This window comes from Rhipicephalus sanguineus, chromosome 1, assembly GCF_013339695.2.
Source record: "Rhipicephalus sanguineus isolate Rsan-2018 chromosome 1, BIME_Rsan_1.4, whole genome shotgun sequence".
NCBI classification, from domain to species: domain Eukaryota; kingdom Metazoa; phylum Arthropoda; class Arachnida; order Ixodida; family Ixodidae; genus Rhipicephalus; species Rhipicephalus sanguineus.
In genome coordinates this window covers 126806276-126833836 of record NC_051176.1, presented here as the reverse complement: position 1 = coordinate 126833836, position 27561 = coordinate 126806276, and the positions used below count along the sequence as shown (strand labels likewise).

At 45.2% G+C, this 27561-nt stretch overlaps 1 protein-coding gene across 2 annotated transcripts in view; it reads right to left on the bottom strand.

Moving 5' to 3' along the window:
• Positions 1 to 27561, bottom strand: part of LOC119397534 (follistatin-related protein 5) — a 387880-nt gene that overhangs the window by 103023 nt on the left and 257296 nt on the right. The gene's annotated exons all lie outside the window — the stretch shown is intronic.

Below are 27561 nucleotides of genomic sequence, written 5' to 3'. Positions count from 1 at the left end.
TTCAGCGCGCTCGCTTGCACGAAAGGAGAGAGAAAGCGCTTAAAGCGTGCGGCAAATACCTAGAGAGAGAGAGGTTTATTTACAGAAAGGCAGAGAGGTCGGCCTGAGCGATAATATGCTCTAGCTTGCTACTCTACACGGGGGGACAGGAAATGGGAGAAAAAATAGTGATGAATGACAATGGTGGGTTAGAGAGGTGAGTATATACAGCCCCGTCAAGTTGGCGCTGTGCTATAGCCGCGCCTCCAGTCCAGTGGCCTGCAGGAAAGCTGTGACCGCTCGTACGACCACAGTTGCACTGTTGGCGTCAGGCCAAGGGCCCAACACAACCTCATCAGTTAATGGCCTATTCTAAAATCGTTCAGTCGCGGAAACCAATTTCTGTCCGTCAAGTGCATATGCTGGGCAGGTAGAAAATATGTGTTCAAATGTTTCTGGCACTTCACAGTGATCACAATTAGGACCGGTGTCACTGCAGCCGATGAGGTGCGTATAAACGTCTTGTGAAGGCCACCCCAAGACGAATCCGGAGAATCATACTTGCGATGTGTCGCTTTAATTTACAAGGCATGCGGAACTTTATTTCCGGGTCCCGTTTGTGCAATCGCCGGTGTCGTCGTTTCGGTTTGGACCAGTGCTGAAGTTCTGCGCATTACGCACCGAAGCAGCGCGTTCGTGTCTGGTTGTGAAAACGCAATGCGCACTTCAGGGGCACTGTCAGGCTCCTTTGGCTTCAGTGTCTGCCTCCTCGTTTCCCATCACGCCACAGTGCGCAGGGAATCCACTGAACTCCGCTCGTACTTAACGGATTCTAAAAAACATTTGCGGCATGTGATTCGTGAAGCGTCATGTGCCCATAGTGAGACTATTCCATTATAACTCAGAAAAGTGTTCCAGGGCCCCTTATGTGCCTGAATGTTTGCCCATTCGATGAGACACTCAGTATCTGTTATCCAGCGAGGTTGTATCCAGTGAAATTCACCAAGGTGGTAGTCTAGGCACGTTGGTAGTCCATTTTTATTAACGGTAAATGAGCACTGGAGCGCTATGTGTGTGCGTGTGTGTTCCTTCGTTGTCTGATCGTCTCCAGTGCGCTTTTACCGTTCATAAAAATCCAGTGAAAGTGCAACCACCAGCCAACTTCTTACTGCTACGATTATCGCGCTGTGGTTTTACTGTGGTTTTCTTTTCGAAGCAAAGGGGTTCGAGAAGGAAAAGCTTGATTTTCTCGCACCTCCACAGTGAGAGATAACAAAGTTGAATAAATTAGGTTTCTCGGAGTGAAGCAGAAAAATTACAGGCACAGTGTGGTGATCGAACGCTTCTCATAATATAAAAAAGACAAGCTTTTTTCGTCCTTTTAAATAAAGATAATGTAGAGATGTAGCCTCAAGTAATGCTGACGGGTACTCATGAATAATAATAATAATAATAATAATAATAATAATAATAATAATAATAATAATAATAATAATAATAATAATAATAATAATAATAATGATAATAATAAGGTATTTATTGCCGTTTTCTACAGTGGTATCTACGAAATTCAGGCCTGCCAAAACCAATTAAGAGGATGCTTGATCGACTAAGCCTGGAAGAAATGGGGAGAGAAGAAAAAAGTTACAAGAGCTACGCGCAATATGTAATTAGTAATCATTTATACATCGTGCGAAAAATGATTGCATTGTGCAAGCAATCTGAAGTAGAGTTATAAATAAAATTATGATTTCAAGATTATGATAGTAATAGTAGTAGTAATAATAGGTACCCCTAAGTAAGGAGTGACGAGTTAAACAAAAGAGTAAAGGTAGCCCAAATAGTATAGGGACACAGAGATGCAGAGACAGGAGGCGAACGCAATGCTCCGCATCTTTATTAGCTGAAACGTACGAATGCTCAGTTTGGTTACTGAACAGCGAGCAATTCGAAGGTTTTTCTTTTTTTTTTAAAGAAGAGAACAAGGATACACAGTAAAAAGAAACAAAATACTTGTGGATGATGTGTCCACTGCAGCAAAAAGAACGTGGTAAAATACTCATCAGTGAACACTGTGTTCACTCATAAGTATGTGTACGCCGCGTTAGTGCAGTGGTTACGGCGCTCGGCTGCTGACCCGAAGGTCCTGGGTTCGATCCAGGTCGCGGCAGTCGCATATCGATTAAAGCGAAATGCTGAAGGCCCGTGTACTGTGCCATGTCAGTGCACGCTAAAGAATAACGTATTATGATGATCGCTCTTGGGGCTATCGCTTTCAGTGCACGCTGATTGGCTGTTTGAAGAAAGGCGTGTAAGTAGTCGCTTCAATCATTGGACATGCGAGATTATACGCCACAGGAAGCGACAGTGTCGCAGAAGGTGGTCTTCGTAGAAGGCTGCCGCAGAGTGATTCAGTAGTAGCGTGTGTATCAATAAAATGTTAACTGAATAGCGTGTCGTGCTATACACTTGTTTTCATTGTCGCAATCTCTAAAATCAGCTTCTGAATTCCTCTTCGGATTGCTGTACAAAAGAAAAAGTGACCTGGGATATTTAAAAAAATATCAAACTATCCAAGTGAATCCAGAACAAAGAAAGCGAAGAAGCAAACTACAAAATATGCCAGAACACGCGCACACAGCCCCAAAAGAAAAAAAAAAAAAGAATCGATTGGTAACAAGAGTTATTAGCCGGGTCGGTGCATGTATACTACGACGTGACAACTTTAGCGTGACACGGAGATATGTGCGCATGTAGTAGTTTACGCGTTCCGTGCGTCTGTGTTGTGTTGAAACCCCCCCTATGCTTGTCCAGTGTCGAATTCATTACTACATAAGAGAACATAACTTATAGCAAGAGTCTGACATAACTGAAAATCTGTCTTTCGTCCCTATACGCGTTTGTTTTATTGAACTTGGTTTTTAAACTTAGTAAAAAGGCGTTGATTGCACGGCTTACTTCATCAAAAGCTGCTAACATTTGGGCACACGTATCCGTAGCGGACACAGCTATGAGATTTTCTACTCAAGTTTTCTATTCCAGCTTGCTTTGAGAATGTTTTTATTCTCACCTTTTCGAGATTTCTTTCCCTTTCTTTCAGTAGGGGCCCTAATTAAGTCACGTCTCAGATTTCGTTTCCCATTCTGCTGTTCAGTTCAGGCATATATAGAGCAGGTCTGGTGACATTTCCGGTTGCCGTCGGGTCTCAGCGTCACACACGTTACCTAGACTTTCTAGAGGAAGAGCAGCAAAGGACCTAGCACTTCATTTATTAACGAAAGCGAGATAAATAATAGGGGCGACGGAAGCCTGATTAACAATCATGGTTTCCAAAGCGATGCCACGTCCAAGGCACGGAGTTCTCGTAGACGGCCGAAAATGTAAAGAAAAAAAAAATTAAGAAAGGTGCACGGCCTGAACCCTTGAAAGTGCAGTAAGTTGCGATGCCCTTGTCAGGCGTAGGCTCGTGAGGATCCAACGACACAAAACAAAACCTGCCTCCTTTTCATCGCTGCAATAATTCTATTTCCTAATGCAATATTTCTTTAATTTTTCTTTTCTTCTGGTTGTTTTAGCTTTCCGCTCTGCAAGGACATCACCGTCCAGTGGTACCGAAATTAAAACGGGCTCAATCGGGCTGAAAGAGATCCGGAGCCTTCTAGCCGGCACTTATATGGAAAGGCTCCGCCTTGGGAGCAATATAGACGTCAATGCAAGCCGGCTTGCCTGTCGGATAGGCATCAAAGTTCACCCGCTCTTTCGCTATCCTCCCTGTTCTCTGTGTTTCTCCCGATTCTTCTGTCTCGCTGCGAGTATCTCTTTCTGTCAAACGCATCCCCCTCCACCCTTTTATTTTTTGTTCTTCATCGTCGCGCTCGGGATTTCACTCGGCCTCCCGTTATCCCCCCTCTGCTCCGCACTGTTCTTTCGCGTTGTCTTCAGCGTGTTTATTAAGGTTTCGTTTTATTTTATAAGTATTTCGTCTCGCTCCTTCTCCTGCCGTCCCAAGTTCTTACGCCACCGCGTCACCGTCTTGTTAACAGCGCAGGCACAGCGAGCAATCGAGTTTTATCCGTTCCCTTCTTGACTCGTTTATCTCGCTTCGGCTGCACGACCATGTCCCACCTCCACAGTCCCCCCTCGCCCGACGCCCATCGCACTGTACGCGGGTGGCTGCGTCTGTCTGTCTGACTGCAAGCGCAGCGAAGACGTCGAATTCCTTTCGTGTCGGTCCCCGAGATTGTCCCAGTTGCGCCCTTTTACTTAGCACTCACCCGCTCTACTCCCCCCCCCCCCCCCCCCCCCCCCGCCTCCTCTCTCCGCGGCTTCACTGATGCTGTTGCCCTCGTCGGATGATTCCTGACGTGTAATCGTCTCGTGCTCGCTTTCAACTTCTATCGCACGCCCAGATTCACTCGGTCGCGCCGCAACGCATTTCTCTCCCGGAATGAAAGAAGGCGTGATCCATTAATCGTCGCCGCCGCGCGAGTCAGACGCGCGCGCGATAACACAGCCTGATTTGTTTTCAGGTGTGCCCGGCTGTCCTTGCGTTTCGTCTTCGTTCAACTCCGGGCGTCTCGTTTGCCACCACATCAAAACGTAGGCGACTGAAATTGATGTTCTATCTTTTCTGACCAATGGAGTAATGACAAGAATCGCTGGGGCTTTACGTCCCAAAAACCAGGATTTGATTACGCGGCACGCCGTAGTGGGGCACTCCAGATTTATTTCAATCACCTGTAGTTCTTTAAGGTGCACCTATATTTAAGTACACACGCGCGTGTTCTTTGCATTGCGCCCCCATCGAAATGCGGCGGCCGTGGCCCGGAATCGAACCTGTGCTCTCGAGCTTAGCAAGAACAATGCAGTGTAACCATGCGTTGTCGCTCTAAGGTAGCCTCTTTCCAAACATTGTTTGTGTCGAAAAAAAGAATAAATCAAGAAATATAGCTCATGATTAATAAAGAGACGACCTTAGGTTATCGGTCTTTTTTATTATTATTCTAGAGACTGCCTTTAGGCATAAGATATTTGCATAAGATAAGAGGTGCGTCACACAATATTTAGTTCAGGTCCCTGCTGTCGGATTCCAAGCCTCTTAGGAAGAGATAGGCAGGCGTTATTATGAGATCACAAATTGTCACATTATTACATTGCGTCATCACATTATTAGACCACGCCGACTTCCTCCAAATGAAATGAGGCTAGAAAATGAAAAGATGTCCGTCACCGAATAAAAATACTTTCTTCATGGTTTGTTTCAGCTAGAAGCATCGCGAAGCTAATGTGAATACCTTTTTTCTTGTTTACATTCTCTTCAAAAAATGAGCGCATCATTCAAGCGGCATACGCGTGCCACGAAAAACAAGAGATTTACTGCGTCTCGAGCCCACAGAAGAGCCCTGACCTGTGCGTATGTGTGTGCGTGAGCCGTTAACGAGGCTCCAGCATTTCGCCAACCACCCCAACGTTATTTGTACCCTGTTGGTCAATGGTGCTGGCACCAACATTCCTGCTACAATGTGACAGCGAGACTCTTTGAAGAATCGCCGCAAGGGTCATCTGGTCATACTACGGGTACCGCGTCACGAGAACTTTTTGTTGTTTGCCACCTCGCGAGAATGCCCTGCTCCCAGGCGCCCCGTTAATCATCACGGGGAGTCCATCGCGGGAAGGTTTCGCATGACGCGAGACTGCTGTCGTGGATGTGTGCTTACAATTGCCCGTGCTCCCGCATGCATAAGAAAAAAAAAATAAAGGTTCAACAATAAAAGAAAGCGAGGAATTTCTATTCACGATTGTCACTGAGCCATTTTGCAAGCTCCAAAGCTCTATATAAGCCCATCAGACACGCAAGCCCGAAGAGGTGATTAAATCCTGCTTCAGCACCCGAATAATCATACAACGCGAGATACAACCTTTTACGTATGCGATTGTATTCAGTGGAATAACGAGTAATTTTAGCTCTAAAACAATATGTCCGTACCATTTGATGTCGATCAGATATTATTGGCATTATTTTAACAGCGAATCCGTTTTAGCTCGGCGTAAAATGTCGTGACCCGAAACTATCATCATCCTGATCCGGCACGCGCTGTCTTCGTCCTCTTCTTCGTCTTCTGCTTCGCGCCAGGAACACGTGCGCCGATTTGTCCGGCCTATAAGCAAGGTGGAAGCACAAAGTGAAGGACAGGTGTGAGGGTGAGGAGGGCGAAGAAAGAAAGAGAGAAAGAGAAAGAAACAGATATAAGAGAAAGAGAAAATCTTGGCAAAAAAAAATTCCTCGTGAGGCGGGGGATTCGAACCCGCGTACCCACGATCCAAAGGCGCGCGTCTCAACCGCTCGACTATCCAGGCACGCCGCCAGAACATTGTACAGCCTTGTATCGTATCGTATAGCAAGGGGGTAGAAAAGGGAAGTGGGGGTGGAGGAGAGATGCGAGGTTGAGGAGGAGGGAAAGGAGGAGGGGATAGATTAAAGCATAGCATATAAAGAATGAGGAAGAGAGAGACAGAAATGCAAAAAGCGAAAGAAATAGCGAGAGAGGAAAAAGACAGAAAGAAAGAGGAAGCAAGCGAGAAATAGAGAGAGAGTGAAAGAAAGATATAAGGAGAAAGAGAGAGAGAGAAAGAAAGAATGAAATAGAAATAAGCAGAGACGAAAAAGACAGAAAAAACAGAGAGAAAAGAAAAAGAGAAAATGAAGGAGAAACAAAGAATGCCGCCCAGCTCTATAGAGAAATGTAGAGAAATAGAGAAATAGGTTGCCCAGCGAGCGGCAACGGGCCCGTGCTTCGCTTTGCCAAGCTTTGCGCGACTTAGTGCAAACTTCCCGCAATTTCTTAAATGCACTCTAACTTAGCTGTTCAACTGCGTGACACCAACGGCGACTTTAAAAAACGAGAAATTCAGTTGAGCAAGACTGGTCTCTGGCTACAGTGGCAAGGCAAAGACAGAAACAGGGGAGAGGTGAAAGCAAAAGAAGTTAAAAAGAAGGAAAACCTAGTGTGCTACCGTACATTGGGGGACAGGGAAGGGGGAAGCTTAAAGGTAAGAAGGCAGAAAGAAAGAGAGACCATGTATACACTATCACAATCAGGCACTATCGCAGCTGACTGTCACTGCGCAAAAACACAGGCAAGTATTGCGTGAACGTGTTCTCCGCCTGCCAACAATAAATAGGACATTGACAGCCGCCTTGTTTTACAAGTAGAGCGACTTAGAATAGCGTCACCGTTCAGCAGAAGAGAATTGTTGCTTGTGGTGCGTACACCTGCATCGATCCCGACAAGATGGCAAGAAATCAAGCGCCGTCAACCAGATGCGTTTTCATTGGCCTTCCGACAGAGCGATCATGCGCTTCTCGTTAAGGATTGTCTTGTCACTGTTCTATCTTCTGCATTTCCGAATAATTATTCTGAAAGGCAGCGATTTTTAAGTGTTCTTGCGGTGAAGCAGGCAAGAGGACATACGATGCCTGCAGCTGTCAGTATGATTCGTGATCAGATACCGTCAGAGCGGAGGAAGTCAGAACAATCATAAGAAGGACTACACGAGGCGCGAAATGAACGAACGCAATATCGACAGCCGCTCCTGGTCTCTGTCATCGTCCCATGCGCACCTATTTTGAGATGCCGCCTGTCCTTCGATGCATCCGGCTGCTGTTTTCCCGATCAGTTCACCGAAGGCGTTGCTCCAAATGGTAGCAGGCAAGCGCCATTTATTTCCCTTCGTTGTCATCTGAACGCGTCTCACAACTCCGCTGTCTTTTTAGCCGCCAGCGTTCTGATAGCGCGAGCGTTCTCCCTTCCATTGTTACAGATCGTTGCCCAGTCGTTGTTGCCCGGCTGCGGTGAGGTCTCGTTTATACCGGGAGGCGACGAGAACAGCGTCGCCTCTGTGCTTTCGCCTTCGTGTGCCTTTTTGTGCGATTCCTTTCTGCGTAGTTTTACGTGCTGCTGTTGTGCTGACCGTCAATAAAAACGAAAAAAAAAGAGAGAAGACCGGCCGTTCGCCTCGCCAGTAACGAAAGAAAAGCGGAGAAAGCTTACCGATTCAGTGACAACGGACCGAGGTTGCCGCTTGAATAAAAAGCGGGCATCAGAGCTTGCGTGAACGCTTCCGCAGCGCCATCCGTTCTGGACCATGCGGCGCCGTGTGCAGCAGAGCTGCGGGCACGGTTCCTTTCCTTCTTTTTTTTCTCTCTCTCTCTTTCCTCGAGATAGCGATAACCCGCATTCAGCGTCGCCAGCTTTCTCCGGGTCTTTACGTCGCGCCGATTCTCTGCGCAATTCTTTTCAATGCTTTGCATTTTTGTTGTTGCGATTTAGCACCGTGTAGGACTTCTCGGGAATGATACACCACGGTTACATTTTCATTAGTGCGCTGCTTCTACGTTTTTTTTTTATTTTCACAGCAAATGTTTGATACCCTGGCCGCTTCTACTGATTCTCTCCTTCCCTTTTCGTACTCACTTCTTTTTTTCGTTTTGCCGCGTAACGAAGTGCAGAACTTCGCGTCTGAAAAAGATCAGCAAGAAACGAGAGAGAAAACAATAGCAAAAGCAAAATCAACCCCAAATGAAACTTACCACTGGCTGCAGTAATGTCCCATTTCCTAAGAGCGTTTAAAAAATGCGCTTTGTGCGTTCACTGGTGACTGAACGCAGTCACTTTTCTTTTTCTTTTTCGTAGAGCAGTCATTTCGTCGAGAGCAAAATCATACTCGAGCGACGGCTTTCATTAAACAACGTTTCATAAACTAATATCGAGCAGAAACAAAAGCAGGCAAAGAACGGGGTTTTGCAATGTGCCAAAAGCACTAACAGCCTTCAATAATTTCGCGTGCTTTCACTACGACGCTCCGGAATATTTAACTGCACTGTACTGCGTCACCTACGTGTCCCCGCGAAATCACACGTAACATTCTATGCGTGTACAACGAACATTCAAATGAAATTGCTATTACTGTCACGTCCTTCGCTACCGGGTGAGCTATAGCAATTGCGTTCTTTAGAAATCAGCCATATCCGTTACTTAATATAGTCTTCTCATTTTCCTGGGTATAATCCCCGCCGGTGTTTACTCCTTAGCGCAGGGTTGTCACTGCGTTATTTTCCCGTATCGGCTTTGTAATCGCCGTTGTATGCATATCGCTGTAATTAAGCTGCCAAGAGGGAACAAAAACAACGCACCGAAGAAAACAAGAAATCAATGTGGTCTGCATGTCGAAAACTGTTGCTGAAGAGTAAGGTTAGGTTAGGTTAGGTTAGGTTAGAACATAAATACGCCTACTTGCCATTTTTATCCCATACAGCTTAGACTAACTCGACCAAGTCAAGAGAAGACGAAAGAGAAATTGGACGAGCGCAATCAACAAGCGAGACGATGGAAACGTTTGGGAAAATAGCTGGCTGGTCCCAACTTGAGCAAAAAAAAGTTTTCCGAGCAAATTCGACAAGATTTGGCCGGAGTGCAAGGGATAATTCGTGAGGCGGTACCCCGCCTTCGAATGATGGACGTAAGTCGCAACCATAGAATTAAATGGGCAGCCAGTTTGAGCGAGTATGATGCCGGTAAAAGAGTTCGGACGGACTTGCTATTTTGGATCAGCCAGCCCGCGAACGTTCCTGCGCTAACGAGTACTCTAAAAAGATCTCCGCGCATCTGCTGCTGGGAACTATCGGGAAAGCGTGCAGTTCACCCTTTGAGCTGAAGTTGAGTTCGTAAACATCTCGATGTTTGTCTCGTTGATTTGGTAGTTCCCATTTTGCTCCTTGTGCGGATTTGCTTAGCCACTGCCGGACGCAAAGACGAAGAAGAGGTGACTAAACCGCGCTCCTGGGCTAGTTGGTACATATATCTTAGAAAAGGAAGGCACCACAAGAAAACACGGACATGAAAGTGCTACTCGTTCTGTCCTTCATGTCCGTGCTTTCTTGTCGTGTCTTCCTTTTCTGCGAAGACCAAACGGAAGGTAATCGCAAAAGTAAAAAAAGATATGTTCAGAACTAAGAAAACAAATTATGAGGAAGCGACCTAGTTTGCTATCCGCGTACGTGCTTAGCAAGCTTCGAGAGGTGCTTATTTGCGGCACCATCTGTTAAGATTTGCGCGCCCCTTGCCGCCACCGGAACTTCGAGCTCTGCTTCCTCAAGCACCAGTTATGAACGCTGTGTAGGCCACACGTAAAGAGTCCGCGTTTTTGACCCCAAGCCCAGCGTCTTTACGATAACGTCAGAAAGCGCTAGCTGCCACGATGGAAAAATGTGAGAACCCTGTTATTTTCGAGATATGTTCCCGGATTGAGGATGAACCATGATTTTGAACACTCAACCATTTCAGACGCGTGTGTGCACGCGAACGCACCAATACAACTGTGGGCTGCTCCGCACCACGACTATCCTTGCGGCGATGCATGCTTTACAGGACGGCAACGCATAACCACAATGACCGAATGAACGAGGTTGAAGAACGTTTGGAGCTGGGATTGCAAGCCTTCGTTTGATGCCTGCACGCTTGTTTGTAAGGTTGGCGACGTGTTAATTCGTGAAATGTTTGAAGCCGATATGATTATTTTAAGACTCAAGCCATATTGGATGAGTACACTGTCAGCGCTTCTGACTGACTAAGGATATTGATGTTCTTAAAGAGGTGATGTAGTGCCATCTCACGGGATGATATTAAAAGCTATAACAGTGGCTGTTTCCATGAATAAAACTGACTGGAAGTCAGCGCTCTGTCTTCTACCTGATTTTCTTCTCACTTGCTTGCACCATTCAAAATATTTGCTTAGGAACAAGCCGAATATGCCACAATGGCATTGTTTATCATCTGGCCTATTGAGCAACGCCATACCTTATCTTCACACAGTGACCATTAGATCACACACAACTGAGCGGTTATCTCTCCGTTCCCAGTTTGCCGCCATTTGGGCACTATAACGGCTATGACGTCACTCCTCTGGAATGCGCAGGCCGGTGAGGCGCGCGGGGCGGAGCGCGCGGCGGCGGCGGCTCCGGTGCGCCAGCTATGCGCTGTGTGATGTCACTGCTCCTCGCGCATGCGCAGCGCGGCTCTCGGACTGCCACGCCAAACTGCTCCACCTCGGCCAGTGTAGCTAACGCTACAAAAGAGTACTTCTATTTCTATGCTGTACTCTTCTACGTGGTGTTTTCTGTTCTTATTGACCGATGTTCGTTCTTAAGAATTGTTGTAGCGCTCTAACAGCTTTCGAAATAGAGGCCCAGACTTTTCGTAACTAGTCCGTTATGATAACTTAAAATACGCCTCTCTAGCTCGTTCATTTCATTCATCAATGATTTAGTATTTGCTACATTTCTCTGAGTCTCTTTCCAAGTACACGTTTACAGCCCTTGTTCATAAGGGCCGCTGAACACCCGCAGTGGTTCCCGCATAAAAAAACGCCATAAGAGGAAAATAACTATCTACGGGTCACAGTAAATAGGCGCCACTTTTCAATTTGTGCAGCAAAGAAACAGAGATGTGGTAGAGGCATTCCTTCATACGATCCTCTTCTGTGCCGTTTCTATCGCCACCAACACAGCAAGATATCAGAGGTAAAGCAAGTGCAATTGGTGAAATGGATAAAAAAATGCCACATTCGTAAAATCTAAAAAAATGCGCACAAACCATCGCCGCTTTATCCAACAGTTTCTTTGAGCAGCCCGCTTCTCTTGCCGAAATGGAAATTCAAATTTCTCGCGTCCTTATAATATGCAACCGACAGCCACGCACGGCTCCGAATGAAAAGTATGGTAAAAGTGATGAAAGCCACACCTTCGTCCTCAAGAGACGGAATCCTTCGTTTTTATTTTTTTACATAGCAAAACTACAGCTCCTGAATGTTATTTCAGAGCGCATCCAATGATGCTGGTTCGAGAGAGCAGCACAACGTAAGAATTAAAGCAGTAAAATTAAATCGTTGCTTTTATTTGCCGGTCTTATGCGGGTGTGCGCAAACTCGAAGAGTGGAGGACGTCAACACTCGGTCCAACGCTGAGCAGCTTTACTCTTACTACCGAACGCACATCACTACTTCAATGTCGACGTTAAAGGGGTCTGTGGCAATATGCTGGCAGTTTCTGTGGCAAAATGAAACAAATGTTACATTGCAACAAGTGCGGATAGTCAAAACTTCAGACACAGTTGGCGTTGCCCCAACACGAAGCTGCGCTCAGAATTCGCATTAGGCAGTATCGTAATCGTCGATGAATTTTTTATTATTTCGCTCCAAGTGTCTCTCCATACGCAGGAATCGTTCAATAATCCCCACACACGGGCTTTATTAAAATGTTGGAACGTTATTCTCCAAAATACCTAACAAATCTGCCGCTTTATAGCCAGTCCATATAGCTACGAGAGCTTCGTCGCTTGTTACCTGTAAGCGCATCATCATTCGAATAAGGTAACAAGCTTTTCTTGAACCACGTAATCCTCTCCAATTACGCTGACGGTTGCAAACCACGATAAACAATGAGGCGAAGAGGCGTGGACCACAAAAATTAGGGAGATTAACGTTACGACGCCCTCCTGGGAGCCTCGCTCGCAGAAAACGTTAATCGTACTAAGCTAACTAACGAGGTCAGTTCGTTCCCTTCTTTTCTGTCTCGTGAATGCTCCCGACCTGAAAAGGTTTAGCCGCACACCCAGCGGTTCGGTAGCGGCGAACTGCGCTGTAGCAGCGTCTCGTGGTCTGACAATGCAAGCAATTAATTTGATCAGCGCGGCAATGATTCACGGCAGTGAAACGCACCCATCGTTGACTCGCAAGTGCGGACCTTCGCGGGGAGCCTGGCGCGCGAAATTCGGTTTCTCGAAACGGAGCCAGATGGCGCCACGGTGAAGCGAAAGAGAGGCCACGCCGTGGCAAACAAACGAGAATTATAAAAAAAATAGCTGAGCTTTCTGAAAACTGCGTTCTGGTCTCATTTAGTGCTCACTTGAGGAGCTTGCTGTTTACGAAATGAGAAGTGAATAGGCCGCTGACGAGAGAGAGAGAGAGAGAGAGAGAGAGAGAGAGAGAGGGGGGGGGGGGGAGACAGCAGGGAAGTTGAAATATAAGAAAAAAAAATGTATCTGAAAGTCAGGTAGATGCAAAACCGACGGAATTAGATTTATGTTCGTCCATGTTATTATTATTATTATTATTATTATTATTATTATTATTATTATTATTATTATTATTATTATTATTATTATTATTATTATTATTATTATTATTATTATTATTATTATGGTAGTATATTTGTCCCAGTACTAACTACGATATTTAATAACTGCCTGGACACTTCCACATTTCCAAGCATGTGGAAAACTGCTCGTGTTTTTCCAGTATTTAAGTCGGGCTCTAAAACAGATGCTTCTAATTATCGCCCGATTTCTCTACTATGTGCCACATCAAAGATCTTCGAGCTGGCTCTTCACGACATATTGTCTTTTAGTGTGAAAAACTCATTGATTCCTAATCAACATGGTTTTCTCGCTGGCCGCTCAACTACCACAAATCTTGCTAGTTTCATGACGCACATCTCCACACCTATTTCTCAGAGAGGACAGGTTGACGTAATTTACTGTGACCTGAGCAAGGCTTTTGACGTAGTCAGCCACACGCTGATTATGGTTAAACTTGCGCACTTTGATGTTGACTTGTCAGTTGTGAACCTCCTGCAGAGCTATCTGCTCAATAGATATTGTTATGTTGCCGTAAATGGCCAAACGTCTTCTTTGTATAAAGTGACTAGTGGGGTCCCTCAAGGGTCGGTATTAGGCCCACTCCTATTTTTAATTTACGTTAATGATGTTTCTTTTGCCATTCGTAATTCTTCTTTCCTCTTGTATGCCGATGACATCAAGATTTTTAAGGAAATTCATTCATTTAACGACTGTCGCTTGCTGCAGTCAGACTTGCGCTCTTTTTCCGAATGGTGCGACGGTAATAACCTTTCTCTGAATACCTCGAAGACAAAATTCACGTCTATCACTCGCAAAACATCTAGCGTGTCATTTCAATGCTCTGTCAATTCTGTGCCGTTATGCAAGGTTTATGAAATCAGTGATCTTGGTGTTGTTGTTGACAGCGCGTTAAACTTTTCTTCTCATGTTAAGCGTGCTGCTATGCGGGGCCTTCGTTCTCTCGGATGTGTTTGTAGAATATCTCGAGAATTCAGGTCTCCCATGGCCCTACACAAATTGTACACGGCAATATGTCTTCCGCAACTTGAGTATGCGTCCGTGATATGGAATGGCATTGCTCAATCCAGCGGTAACACCATTGAACGAGTCCAGAAAAAATTCCTCAGCATATATAACCATCGCTTTGCTAAAAATGACTCTGGATCTCGTTCAAGTACTGCTGAATTATTATCACTGCCATCACTTCACTGCCGACGAAATCGCTCTGATCTCTTATTTCTTTACAAGCTAGTCCACGGTATCATATCCTGCCCTGTACTTCTCAATTGTGTAAATTTTCGAATTCCGCGTAAGTTAACCAGAGAGAACAGACCGTTTCATGTACCCGCCTGCTTCTTCCAACACTCTACCGTTCACAGAATACAAAGTCTCTATAATGTTAATTTTCTTGATCTTGACGTTTTTCATAGCCCACAATCATTGTTTTTATCCGAGCTTTGCACTGTTTTGACATAGTGTGGCACAATGTACAAAGTCTTCCCTTCTCAGTCTTTCCACATAGTTGTATATATGCAATCTAATTTTTTATGCCCCGTCAATATTTCTCGTGTTGTCTTATTTTACTCCTCCCCTTTTGTGTTCATTTCTCTTTGCCTACGTGTTTTTGCTCTTTTTATTTCTGAAAACTGTCTGTATTGTATTGTTTATTTTTATTGTTTTTTTTTTGCGTGCGCCAGCACAAGGACCGTACGGTTGTTCCTGGGCACGTTAAATAAATCATTGATTGATTGATTGATTATTATTATTATTATTATTATTATTATTATTATTATTATTATTATATTATTATTATTATTATTATTATTATTATTATTAAGTTTCTTTCAAACAAGGTATAAACTGTTTAAATCTGCTCTATCCTTATCTTCATATTCTGCCGTTAAAACAGTGTTGCTACCGTTGGTTTGATTCTTCTCTGTTATTGTGTTTAAATGTAGTGTAAATAAGGTACATGTTTGTGTTCTTTCCCCTTTGGTTATTATTACGTGGCAAACTTTTCAATATACATTGCTGTGTGTCATCTCTCGTTTGCCGAAGTGCCGGGCCAAGTCCTGCAGGCCACCTTTTGGCTTTGACAGGCCTGTTATCTATGATGACAGTAAAGGTTGTTGTTGTTATTATTATTATTATTATTATTATTATTATTATTATTATTATTATTATTATTATTATTATTATTATTATTATTATTATTATTATTTGCAGGAAGAAAGCAACACGCTAGCCGCAGAAAAGCGCCAAAAACACTGCCTTTAGTATTACGGAAACTAAACGCGACAATTCTTTCACGCTGACTCAGGGATATTAAGAAACGCAATGATGGTACTTGACACCGAGAAAGAGTAAAGGGAAAAGCCGCTTTGATATTTTCGCCTCGATACGCTAACGTCGTCGCTCACACTTTATCTTTTATTGTTATCATTATTGCGAGACGACGCGGGCGTAGGATAGTGAAAAGAAAGTAAAAAAATTTTTAAAAATGCAAGTGGTAGAAAATAAAAGCTGTTCCGGAAAGCTGGGTTGTTCCGACTTCTCGAGGGTGGCAACGCACCTCTATTTCTGAGATGAGGTAAAAAAAAGGTGCCGAGATGGGGGAGACGCGGACGGCGGCGGCAGTCAAGGGTGTTGAGGGGTTTAGGAGCTGCAGCGCTAGCTCTCGAATATGCCTCCACTCGAGTGCTCGGTGCATCAGAGGCGCGGCAACGGCCGCGTCAAAGATCACGGGGCCATGCTGTTTTCAGCTAGCGCACCTCGTTTTCAGACTGAGACACGAAAAAAAACAAGCAAGAAAAAATCAGAAGTAGCAAAGGCCTGCCGGAACGACGAGAGAGGTGAGAGAGAAGGAAATAAAAAGGTGCGCTGCCCCGGCTGGATTCGGCGGAAAATAAGGGCTGCTGCAGAGTGCAGCAGCGCTCGCTCCCTTCTGTTTCCTTAGAAGCAACTCGCAAGCGCTGCATCGTCGTCGTCACGAGCCTTGTCGGGTGTCACTTCGACTCGCCGTTTCTGCAGCCGCCGCGGCTGCTACTGCTGCCCGTTCCTATTTTTCCGCATAGGCTTCGCCACGCAGTATACGCGCCCCGAAGAATGCCGCCACCAAGACCTGCCTCTATTCATTTTCTTTTTTCTTGGTACCATTCTGTTTCCTTCCGGGTGATTGCCTTTCTCCCCCTCCGTGCTCATATCCTTTTCGCTATACTTGATCGCGAGCCCGCGCCGGCGCTGATAGCTTGAGGCCTGCAGTGAGTGCGCGCACGCGTGCCCGTTGACGAAGCAGCGCGCGCGATGCAGGTATCTTGCTTCAAAGAGGCTGCTGGCGCGTTGATATCTTGTTGGTATTGCGTGTGCTTGCGTTAATTATCACTGTCATTCGCGTTATTTTTGACTCACGTGTTCTGGGCCGACAGAATTATCGAGTGTAAAAAAAGCCATTCTTTCTTTGGGCTCATACACGTGAAAAATGTAAAAGCGCGAAGGTAGCTATAGCTAGCTGCAACGTGGGCGTGGCTTCAGTAAAAGGTATCTCGCCACACTACAAATGGTAGTACGTACAGTACAGCACAGATGACTTTATAGGACGTAGTTCTCGTACCCACTTTCGTCTTGAAATTTCGAAGCGCAGAATGCAGTCGCAAGCCCATGATCTAATAATTTTAGGTGTCTGTTTAATTTCCGCTGTTTCAAGCAAATCATCACCATCCAGAATCATGACGGCTCTTACTTCTACAGGTCACCCCCGCCCCCGTTTTGCACCCCCTTTTCCGCGCTCGCTTTTCCAAGTCTAAACACATATATATAAGCAACATTATGCGCAAGAATCGGCCGGCTCATGCGCGCGTGCGACGCGCCTTCACTGTTGGTTGCGACGAAGAGCCGTCAGGTGCTGTTGAAAGTAATTTAAAAAAAACGAATTACTGTCACTCCACTTAACACCAGCGCCCCAAACATGTCCGGTTGAAGGCTGTGCAGTGGACAGCGGGGCGTCTTTTATTCTAAACACCGAATAAGCCAAGGACTTAACAACCGCAATATCTTGTCTCACGTCACAAAGCCCCGCTTCATAATTTGGCTGAGCACCGATCGCAGGCACAACTTCGCGTCAATGACATCCAACGAAAAAAGAGAAAAAAAAAGAAGTAACAACGTGATATGGAAAAACGTGCACGAAGACAACAAATCGGCGCGATAGTCCCCTTCCATAGTTCCATGATTGAGCAAAGCGAATTACGAGACGCGAGCGGTTAGGGCGCCAAAGTCACGTACTTCCTTTCATTTAATCCGCTGCTGGACTCTGCGGGTGTCATGCGGTTCTCCCGTGGGTATACGGGAAGGGTCCTTAATGAGGCATCCCAACTCGAAAATGAGGATAATAATCCGTAGAGCCTTCGCGAGGCTGTCGGAAGCAAGCGCCTCCTTGGCGCCGGTCACAGCGAACTTCACGAGCGTCACCCACTTTCCGGGTTTCGAAAGGAGCTGAACGTCAGTATATATATATATATATATATATATATATATACTTTTTTGTTTTCGTTGCTTCCTTAGTGCGCGTATTGAAGCCGCGATGGGCGCCAAAATTAAGAAGACTCTTAGAATCTGAAGCTCGATGAGAAGAAGAAATAAACGGCTGAATCTCCGGCGCATTTGCGCCTGCCCTTAAAAAAAAAAAAGAAGGCATCAGGAAGCCAGAAGAGTAGGATGATCGACCGACGTGCACACCACCTTCGGTACATGCGCGACCCCGGGGCAGCTGACGCGAGGCTGCTGAATCTACCCGGGGAAGCATACGCATTTGCGGCGGTTAGAAATGAGGGTAACATCTGCAGAACGGAAATCGCACAAAATATGTATATGATTTCTTTTTCTTTATCTCTCTCGCTCGTCGTGAAGGATACGAGTCACGTGATTTGAACACTAAACGCTGGCACAAAGGAAGCGCTGTTCGTTTTATATTATTATTACGCGTCGCAATTATTGGTCGCTCCTCCTTGTACGTGATCATACGCGTCTCTATGGAGCTTTACTGCTGCATCTTACTCTGCGGTCGTCGGCTTTGTCTTGGGCTCGAACGTATAGACGTGCCCTAAGCCTCAGCAAAATTGGAGCAGAAAAATGTAAAATGCGCTGGAAACGAGATGAAGGCGGGTCAGCCGGTTTCGCGGGGAGTGGATGATGGCCGGCCGTTAATTGTGTAATTAAAGGACTACGCCCAGTTCTAATTAAAGGACTCTATCTCTCGCGGCCGCTTGCTCTTCCAGCTTTATTCTCGTCGTTTTATTTTATTTTTATACCCGCGGAACGGCGACTCCCGCGGGTGAGCGGTTTTCGAACAAAGCCGGGCATTCTCTCATCTCTGCCCAGAACCGGTCGTGGGATGCAGAATGGAAGTGGGCGAAGGAGCGACTTAGCCCGAAGCCAAACCCTCCTCTGAGAGCTCCTTCCTTGCCACCGATGACTCTCCTTGAGATCAAAGAATCCTGACCGAAATCGTCAGTGCCCCGTTTTTTTTTTTCCTACTAGATTTTTGTTTCACTTCGCCGCCTTACATTTCTGTCTGTGTCATTGCGATTGTCTTTGGCGTGCTCTTTTTGAGAAGTTTTTTTTTTTTTTTTCTGGGCAGGCCGGTAACTACGGCGATAGTTCGTGGACCCCGAAACAAAAAAAAAAAAAAAGGAGAGAGAAGAAACAGCAGCGGTGAACTAGGTTTTGTGATCTGCGAAAATTCGAAAAAACAGAAGAGGAAGCTTTCCTAATTAACCGCATGGTATCCCGAGGCCGCAGTCATAAAACAAAGCTTTGATGGTTACGAGCATTCCGCAAAATGAATCGAGGCGGCGGATGTGTGTGCCGACTGTGGTACCGGCCTATCGACGAGATTATAAAATGCCCAGCTGCTTGTAAATATTGGCGCATTATAGAGGAATACAGATTACCAAAAAATGTTCATTTTACACGTAGCATTCGCTTATAATTGGGCTGTCAGTAGAGCGCAGCAAGAAGAAATGCTAAAATAGGATCACAAGAATGAGTTAGATGCATGTTAACTTAGCGTAGAAAAGCATTTCTAGCGCCAGCAAACACTTATTTTCCTCAGTAAAAAAGTTCTGTAGGGCGACTTACTTTTCGCTACCGCCTTTGCGCCTTCTCAAGGCTCGCATCGCATTCCGTTGCTTCGATATGCTGAGTGTGGCTTGTTATTGGGGCGTCGCACTTTCACAGCAGAGTTGTAAATGGCTAAGGCTCCATGTATTTTTCGAGTCCGGGCGTTAAATAAAAAAAAAGTGATCGTGAGCCGATCCCGGAGATAGTGCAATTCCGGGCTGAACCGCGGCGGGAGTGAAGCAGACTTCGAGCACTCACTGCTCGAATAATAATAATAATATTAATAATAATAATAATAATAATAATAATAATAATAATAATAATAATAATAATAATAATAATAATAATAATAATAATAATAATAATAATAATAATAATAATAAATAACAACAAACCATACAGGAAATGAATCACTTAGTTTGTGCTAAGAGAGCTTGGCTTTATGAGCCGCACCAATCCAAGCCACTCAACTACCCAACAACGGTCGTGTATAGATTTAACTTCGGCTGAGAATCCGCGTAATAATATAACCGAACAAATAGTTGTATATCACAGCAATCACAAAGCTATGGTGACCGCAACTTCCAAACGAGGAAAATAAATACGTGCGCCCCTATGTAACCTTGTGTGATGTGCTGCAGCTTCGCCGGTGATCCAGCTTCACAGATTAGTATGGCTCCTCTTTTTTTTCCCTTTTATTTAGACGTGAAAACTGTGGAAGGTTATTCCAAAATAATGAATTTCTCACTCAATTGACAAAGAAACAAGAGCAGGAACTAAAAACAAACTTCGAAAACACTATTTGTTTACGCTGGCTGTAGTGACTGGCTGCATTACTTGCGTCTGTTTGTATATAAAAACGCCTGCCGCTGTATTGCATTGTATGCCATCGGTAATTAAAATTTGCCATAGTGAACGCTCAAAGCATCACTTGTAAACTTCGAAGCAATTGAGGAGGACGAGTTTCCATTGCTTTCTTTTCTGCATGAATTGTCAGAGCCGCGGCCAGACAACCACCCTTAGCATTGAAAATACAAATACATTACGGCAGTTGAATTTAGATGAGAAAAAAGAAACGCTACAAAAATAAACTGATAGAAGCAAGCCACGATAATGTCATTTGACCAGTCGGTAGCAAGGACGAGCTTCAGGCAAATTTTTTATAGTAAAAAATGACACAAAAAAAGAGGTAGGAGAAGTCCAGCGTGGACCTCCGAAACAGCCGTGCCCGAGGCACGGTTACACACACAAAAAAATAAATAAATAAAACTTTCTCTGGCGTTCGTTGGCGTATATTTTAAATTAAACTTCTATCTCGCTATCAGCAGTGCAAAACATCAGAATGCATTGTTTGTGTTATTTCTTGTTCATTCAGTACATTAAATTAAGGCAGTGTTTGCTTTCATGCCCTTGGTGAGCCTGTTGAGCGTACGGTTCAACTTCTTTTTTTTTTACCTCAGGGTAACCATCAGGAGCCGAACTCTCAAAGATTCTTGCTCGTAAGCGTTCTCTTTCATTGGCTGAATGCCTTAGCCAATGATATGTCCAGTGACAGGGATGGCCGAAAATTTCTCTTGACAATGTCTCTATCGTGTCTGCTTTTCGTGAACACGGGCTAAGTTTCTTTTCAAGTTAACCTCCCATCTTTCAAAGACATTGAAACCTAATGAAGTCAACAGATAATTGAGCCAGGCATCGCATAGGGGTCATTATTTGTAGCTTTTAATTCAAGAATAGTAATTAGAACATGAATTGAAATAAAGTGGATAAAGGAAAACGGCTTGCCGCTGGTGGGGACCGAACCCACAACGAGAACAAAATACCTACTAGCCGGTTGTCACAGACAGAGAGAGAGAGAGAAACGAAGGACAGGTTAAAGGCATGGAGGTCAAATCGAAAAAAAAATCTGGAATGCTACCCTTCATTGGGAGGAGAACGTTGAGATATAAGAATGTAAACAGAGTCGCCATGAGTTAACAATAATTCAGTAGCTATGCTAAAAAACTGGACACGACGGGTAGTAATAATGACGAGCAATGAAAATCCCGATCAACGGGCACTACTACACAGCGGCTCGTTTTTCGCCGCACCATCACTCGTCGCCAAAGCGTAACGCAAGAGCCACAGACAGGGAAAGAATGGTCGGGCTGTGTATCGCTCCATTTATTTCGCCTCGAGAAGCCGTTCTTAATTTATTAGAAAGTTTGGCGTCTCGTACTGCAGGACCTAGTTTCACTCACCACTTTTCTCCTTCGCTAAATCCCCCCGGGAACGTGCCCCGCGTTTCCTCTGCCGCCGCCTTTCGGTCGAATCATTTTTCTATTTGCTCCCGTACACCTGTTCACTCTCTCTCCGATTCCGACCAGCGTGGCAGGCGCGCGAACCGGTCAATTTGGCACCAAGCTTGCGGCCAAATTTTCCGACCGAAGTTTTCGACGTTTCCGCTTCCTTGAGTTCGGTACGTGTCCACTCTGTAGGTTACTTTTCTTCGTTTCGTTTATTCCTCTATATCCTTTTTTTTTTGTCTTTCAACTTTCCGCCTTTTGCTCTCAAGCGCGGCTGCCGATTCACTTTACACCCGCTCTCAGGCTGCCATGGAGGCCGGCGAGGAAGGAACGACAACGCTCAATTTCACCTTCAACTGAGACAAAATATATATATACGTAGAAAGAAAGCACGTAATATATCTTGCCCGAAAATTTCAATGCTTCCTTGTCACTTTTCTGTGTGCGTACGCCTCCTACTCAGAACGACATTACGGCGGACATCTAGAGAATATCTAGGGCAGACGAATCAAAGTGAACGCTGAGTACGCTAGCACGAGAACATTGCGGAATCCCGCGCACACGTATAAGTGCGCACATGATTTACGACATGTGCCTGAATACAGTAACGAGACCATTTTTTAAAATTTCTTACGGACTGTGGTTTCGTTGAAGTACTTTAATTTGTTTAGTGTTGTGGTTTCATTTCAAAGCACATTGAGCACTCAAATAACACAAAAGTTTGCTCTTTCTCGCAGGCCAATAGAGGAAGGCATCGAAGGGAGGAAGGAAGGAAGGAAGGAATAAAGAGGAGGTAGAAAGAAGCCGGTGAGGTTAACCAGTTCGGAATAACCGGTATGCTACTCTACACTGGTGAAGAGAGTAGTCGGACAAAAAGGATCTCATATATTTAATAAAAAATGTGGAGGAAACAATGTGTAAGCACTCGCGTAACTTCTGCCCGTATCAGCATAAAATGCATAAAACAAAATAAGTTCCAATGTTAGCTACACACATAAAGAATAGTAAAATACAAACTCCACGGCTGATCTTGATTGCCTGACATCTACCTTTACTAACAGTTCTTGCGTATGAATAGTTTAGTGAATACAAGCTTTCTTATAGGGGCGGTGAAAAACACTTGCGAATGCGGGCCTAATATCTCAGAATAATTGTAATAATTGTTGGGGTTTTACGTCCTAAAACCACGATATGATTATGAGGGACGCCGTAGTGGAGAGCTCCGGAAATTTTCACCATTTGGTGCTCTTTAACGCGCACCGAAATCTAAGTACACGGGCCGCTAGCATTTCGCCTTTATCTAAATGCGGCCGCCGCGGCCAGGATTCGATCCCGCGACCCTCGGGTCCGCAGTCGAACACCATAACCACTGGACCACCGCGGCGGGTCAATATCTCAGGTTGAGAAGATGGATAACGAAAGCTTTTCACATAAAACAGCACTCTGACATTATCCATAGCCGTCTAACTTGACTAATAATATATCCGTTATCGTACTTTGCCGGTTCCGCCTCCTTCTGCATTCTTACGCCGTCGCCGCGGCGACCATAGCGTTAATACCCGCATTGGTTGCTATCAAGAAGTGGGCGGCACGCAATCTGGCGCTAGCAGTCGAACACTCTTACGTAAGAAAAGTTTAGGGTAATCGGCCCGTGTTTCCTAAGCATTTCTTAAGCCTCTTTCTTAAGCCATTTCTTAAGACGCAAGCGCCGTCCGCCATTGGTCACAACTGGAGCGGTAGTCTCGTTATCATTCAGATCGCTATCCTCAGTGGAGGCCGTCCGAACGCTGGCCAGGAATGAAACGCGCTTACGTAGGAAAATTTTGTGAACATTGACTTCGGAAACATGCTTCAAAGAACTTTTCAAAACGAATGGCATTGGCAGGCATCCTTCCGTAACATGAGCTCGCTACCAATATTGGCTGTGCCGGCGTTGATTTGTTAATACGGATGCTCGTCGCGGGCTCATTGAACAATTCGCGCGTTTCAGCACGAAGGGAAGCCGCCCAACCGCGATAGTAGACTGTTCATCTTACAGAAAATAGATGCTTTTCGTTCTCAGGTGTTTTGCCCTGCAGCCGTCTTAGCTTATATGTAGTCCAGAATGAGAATAGGCTACAATCCCTTCTCTTATAAAAAAATTATGGTAAGAGATTTGTTTGCGAAGATGGGAATGCGCTAGACTAATCTCCTATCAATGCGTAATATATTTTACACGCTGACAGGTGTCACGTTGCGAGGTAAACCTCGCGCGCCAGAGAATAAAACGCAATCAGCCTTTTTTTTTTTCATTGTTCATACACTAAAAGAAAACAACCACCTAAATCTGTTCTGCGCTTCATTGTACATTTGCTACTGTTTCGCGACGCCATATCCGCCTCATTAGCTTCCGCGCAGGCCAAAACTGATGCTGGAGATTTTAAGAGGAGGATCATTAGATACGACGGCGAAAGACGAAGGTGACTGTTGCGACATTGATACACAGGAATCATTTTCGTGCACGACTAGTCTCCAACAGATGCATGGAATCCACTATTTGACTTCTATACGACGTCAGCTACATCTCCAAACAAAGAAGTGACGGCGCCTCCTCCTGCAGAATCGTTGCACTTTCACAAAACAAATTTGAGACACGCACTTGCGAGGCTGCGGCACTTGTACTACAGCAGCGACTAATGCCGCGCGGCGAATACCCCCTTGCACCTTCGTGCCGCCTTTTGTTTTATTTCCTTAGTTTTTTTCTTGCTTCACGACTGGCTAGCAGTTCGGCCTGCCTTTTAGTTTGAACCGTGTGGTTATGTTTTCAACTCGGCGGCAATCGATTGGGAAACGTCGGTAAATCGAACAATCTTGGAGTCGGCGGCCGTGCTTAGGCTTGCGAAACTTTCCCGGTCAGGTGCCCCCATGAAGCGCCTATCGTTTCAGCATTGAACAAAAGGGGAAATCCCCATAATGGACTGTTGCTGCGGCTTCTCTCGAAATTGACATCCATGGGACTACCATTTTTAAGGTATTGGATTATTGACATTCGTAAAAAAAAAAAAGAACAAAACACTGCCTTTGCTGCAGGCGATATTAGTTTTTTTGGTGTTTTTTGGCACAGTTTTAGGTAGCACCGCGACTTGCACAACCCCGTTCCACATTTTGCGAGTGTATGTGGCGGCATAGTATCGTCGATACCTGATCGATCAAAATACAGAGAGGCCGTAGCACTTTTCTTCTTGTCTTCGTGGAAATGTTACGTTACCTGAAAGGAAATAACCATGGTGTTTCAATGCCCTTCTGCTGGTCATGAAAATCCCGCGTAACGCTAATGGAGCCTTCTACAGCGCCCACGGTGGACGCACCACGGACGTCTAGCGGATGCTATACAGGCGTTCTTTGCGTACGACGACCGCTAAGTGATAATCAACCGTCATCAGAGGCTTGCGAACATTGTTGGCGCTACGTGCTGTTTTCCGATTCGCGTCTGTACAGGAATCAGCACTTCAAACGTGAACAGTATGGGAACTTCTTCGATGCGTTGCTTCGATTACAGGTCCACGTATGTGCATTTGGCAGCGGCTAAGTTCGGAATCCAAAGACTAGGTACTACTAAGAACCAGATGAAGAGCTTTTTCGATAAAACTAAAAGACTTATAAGCAATGAGCAGAGAAAATAGAGGACATACACTTCTTTCTCTTGATTTGTACCCAAGCCACTGTTCCTGTGATGTCAGCGTACCGTCACGGTAGGAAACTTTTATTGCGATAGCAATTACATGGACAGTCTCGGCTGGATTTTGCCGTCGCCGTCGCCGCCGTCATGCACCGTATATGTATAAGTATGTATATATATATATATAAAAGCCCCAAAGAAAAATGATTCAGAAATGCTTCCGAAGCGCGGAATCGAACCAGGGACCTCTTGCTCCGCAGCGAGTGGCGCTATCCACTGCGCCACGAAACTCAGATCCTCCACGTAGCTAACGGCGAGCGTTATATACACACCCTTTACCGCTGGAAGGACTCAGAGACGGCAGGCGATAATAAAGAGAGATAAAAGCGAAGGAAAGGCAGGGAGGTTAACCAGGTTGCACCCGGTTTGCTACCCTACACGGGGGAGGGGGAAGGGGAGAAAAAAGAATAGATAGAGCAAGGAGGAAAGAAGGAACAAGTAATACGCGCACAGTGTTCACCGCGTACACACAGCGTTTCTTCATTACCAGCGAGATGGCGCTAGGAGCGCGACGGGCGCATTTAAAAGTCGTCGGCGAGCTCGCTAGCTTCTTCTTATATTTGCGCAGGGAGAACCTTGCCCTTCCGCTGTCTGCTCGCGCGGTTTTCTCGTGGTGAGGGGAAGAGTAATGTTTCAAGCTTTCACCGTGGCGTCCGCGGTCATGTTACGGAGCGTACGAAAGTCACTCGAGCTCAAGCGACGCCGCAAACGAACAAACAGAAGATGAGCGCGAACTATCAAGTGTCACAGCTCGACACTTGAAGCACGTTAGTTTCCTTCGCTGCTTCGGCCGCCTTTGCAACGGGAGCGCTGTTCAAACTGAGAGTATCCACTGGCGAGCCTCACTTCGTGACGCTCGCCAATGAGGCTCGCATTAATTTCTTGCTATCGCATTCATTGCTTCGCCCTTGCGGCGAAACTGTGACTTTTTTTTTGCACAAAGTAAGGTCAGGCATTGCTCAGGTGTAATAGCGTCCTCAAAAAGTGCGCAATAAGTCTCTGTTAATCGCCATGAAACCCACCCATGCAGACACTGCCGAAATTCGTAGTGTTACGGGACACGCACGTGTGCGAGAATATAGAGCGTTATAGAGTGCCCGGCATTACCGTATAAGCAATGACGTAAGCGTTATTTCAGGCTACCGGGTGCTGCTAGCGACATACCATGAAGCTTCGTATAACCACCATGTCTGTTAGACATCTTCTCCTGTTTGGTGAATGTTCTTCAAGAAGAAAAAGAAAACATCACATAAGCAATAATTTTACAGTCTACACCAGCCGTGAAGTAAAATACACATGATTGATGTATACGAACTACTCCGTGTTTCTCTGGTTCAGCTCTTCGCTACCATGTGGCTCCAAGATTGCGGCTGCTGACGCCTGTGTGCGCAATAATCCGGTATTTCGCAAATGGAAAGAACGTGCGGACGAACTAAAACCCTCTAATGTCAGGCGTCGCCACCTACCGCGCGTTTTCGCGTCCCGTCTAGCCCACCAAGTTTCTACTTCGAGCAAAACAAACATCTATCAGGCGGTTCTTAGACTTACTCGTAAAGTCTACCAACCCACGTGACCGCTGTTTATTGGACGAAGGACGGACCATCGAGCGTGCGCGTGCGTACACGCTGCAAGCGTTTACTTTCTCGTCATCGACTGTTCTCCCCTTTCCTGCTTTCCACGTTCAGGGTAGCCAATCGTCCTTAATCTGAGAAGCCTCCCTGCCTTTCTCTACTATCACTTCATCTTACCCTCCTTTTTAGTCAAACCAATCTGTCTTACAGTGACCAGCCTATTTATCATTTTTATTTTCCCTTGTCTAATTTAGGTTTCTATTAAAACTGAAAGAAGTTAGTTGCAAGATGTGTGCTACGCGGAGAATACGTCTCCTCTGTCACTCATGATATACTTGGATATATCTTATGCAAAAAGAAAGAAAGAAAGAAAGAAAGAAAGAAAGAAGGAAAGAAAGAAAGAAAGAAAGAAAGAAAGAAAGAAAGAAAGAAAGAAAGAAAGAAAGAAAGAAAGAAAGAAAGAAAGAAAGAAAGAAAGAAAGAAAGAAAGAAAGAAAGAAAGAAAGCTTTCATATGAGGAGCTCATTCCTGACGTCTGACAGTTTCATCCCGCAGAAGCTCTTTGCCCTTCTTTGCAGACAGCCCTTCCAACAACGCGCCATTTTATGAATCATGCGTGTTTTTCTAGTTTCTTTAGGAAGAAGTACCAAAAGTGAGCAAAGTCACGAAAATAGCGGGCAACAAGATATGGCAGTGAA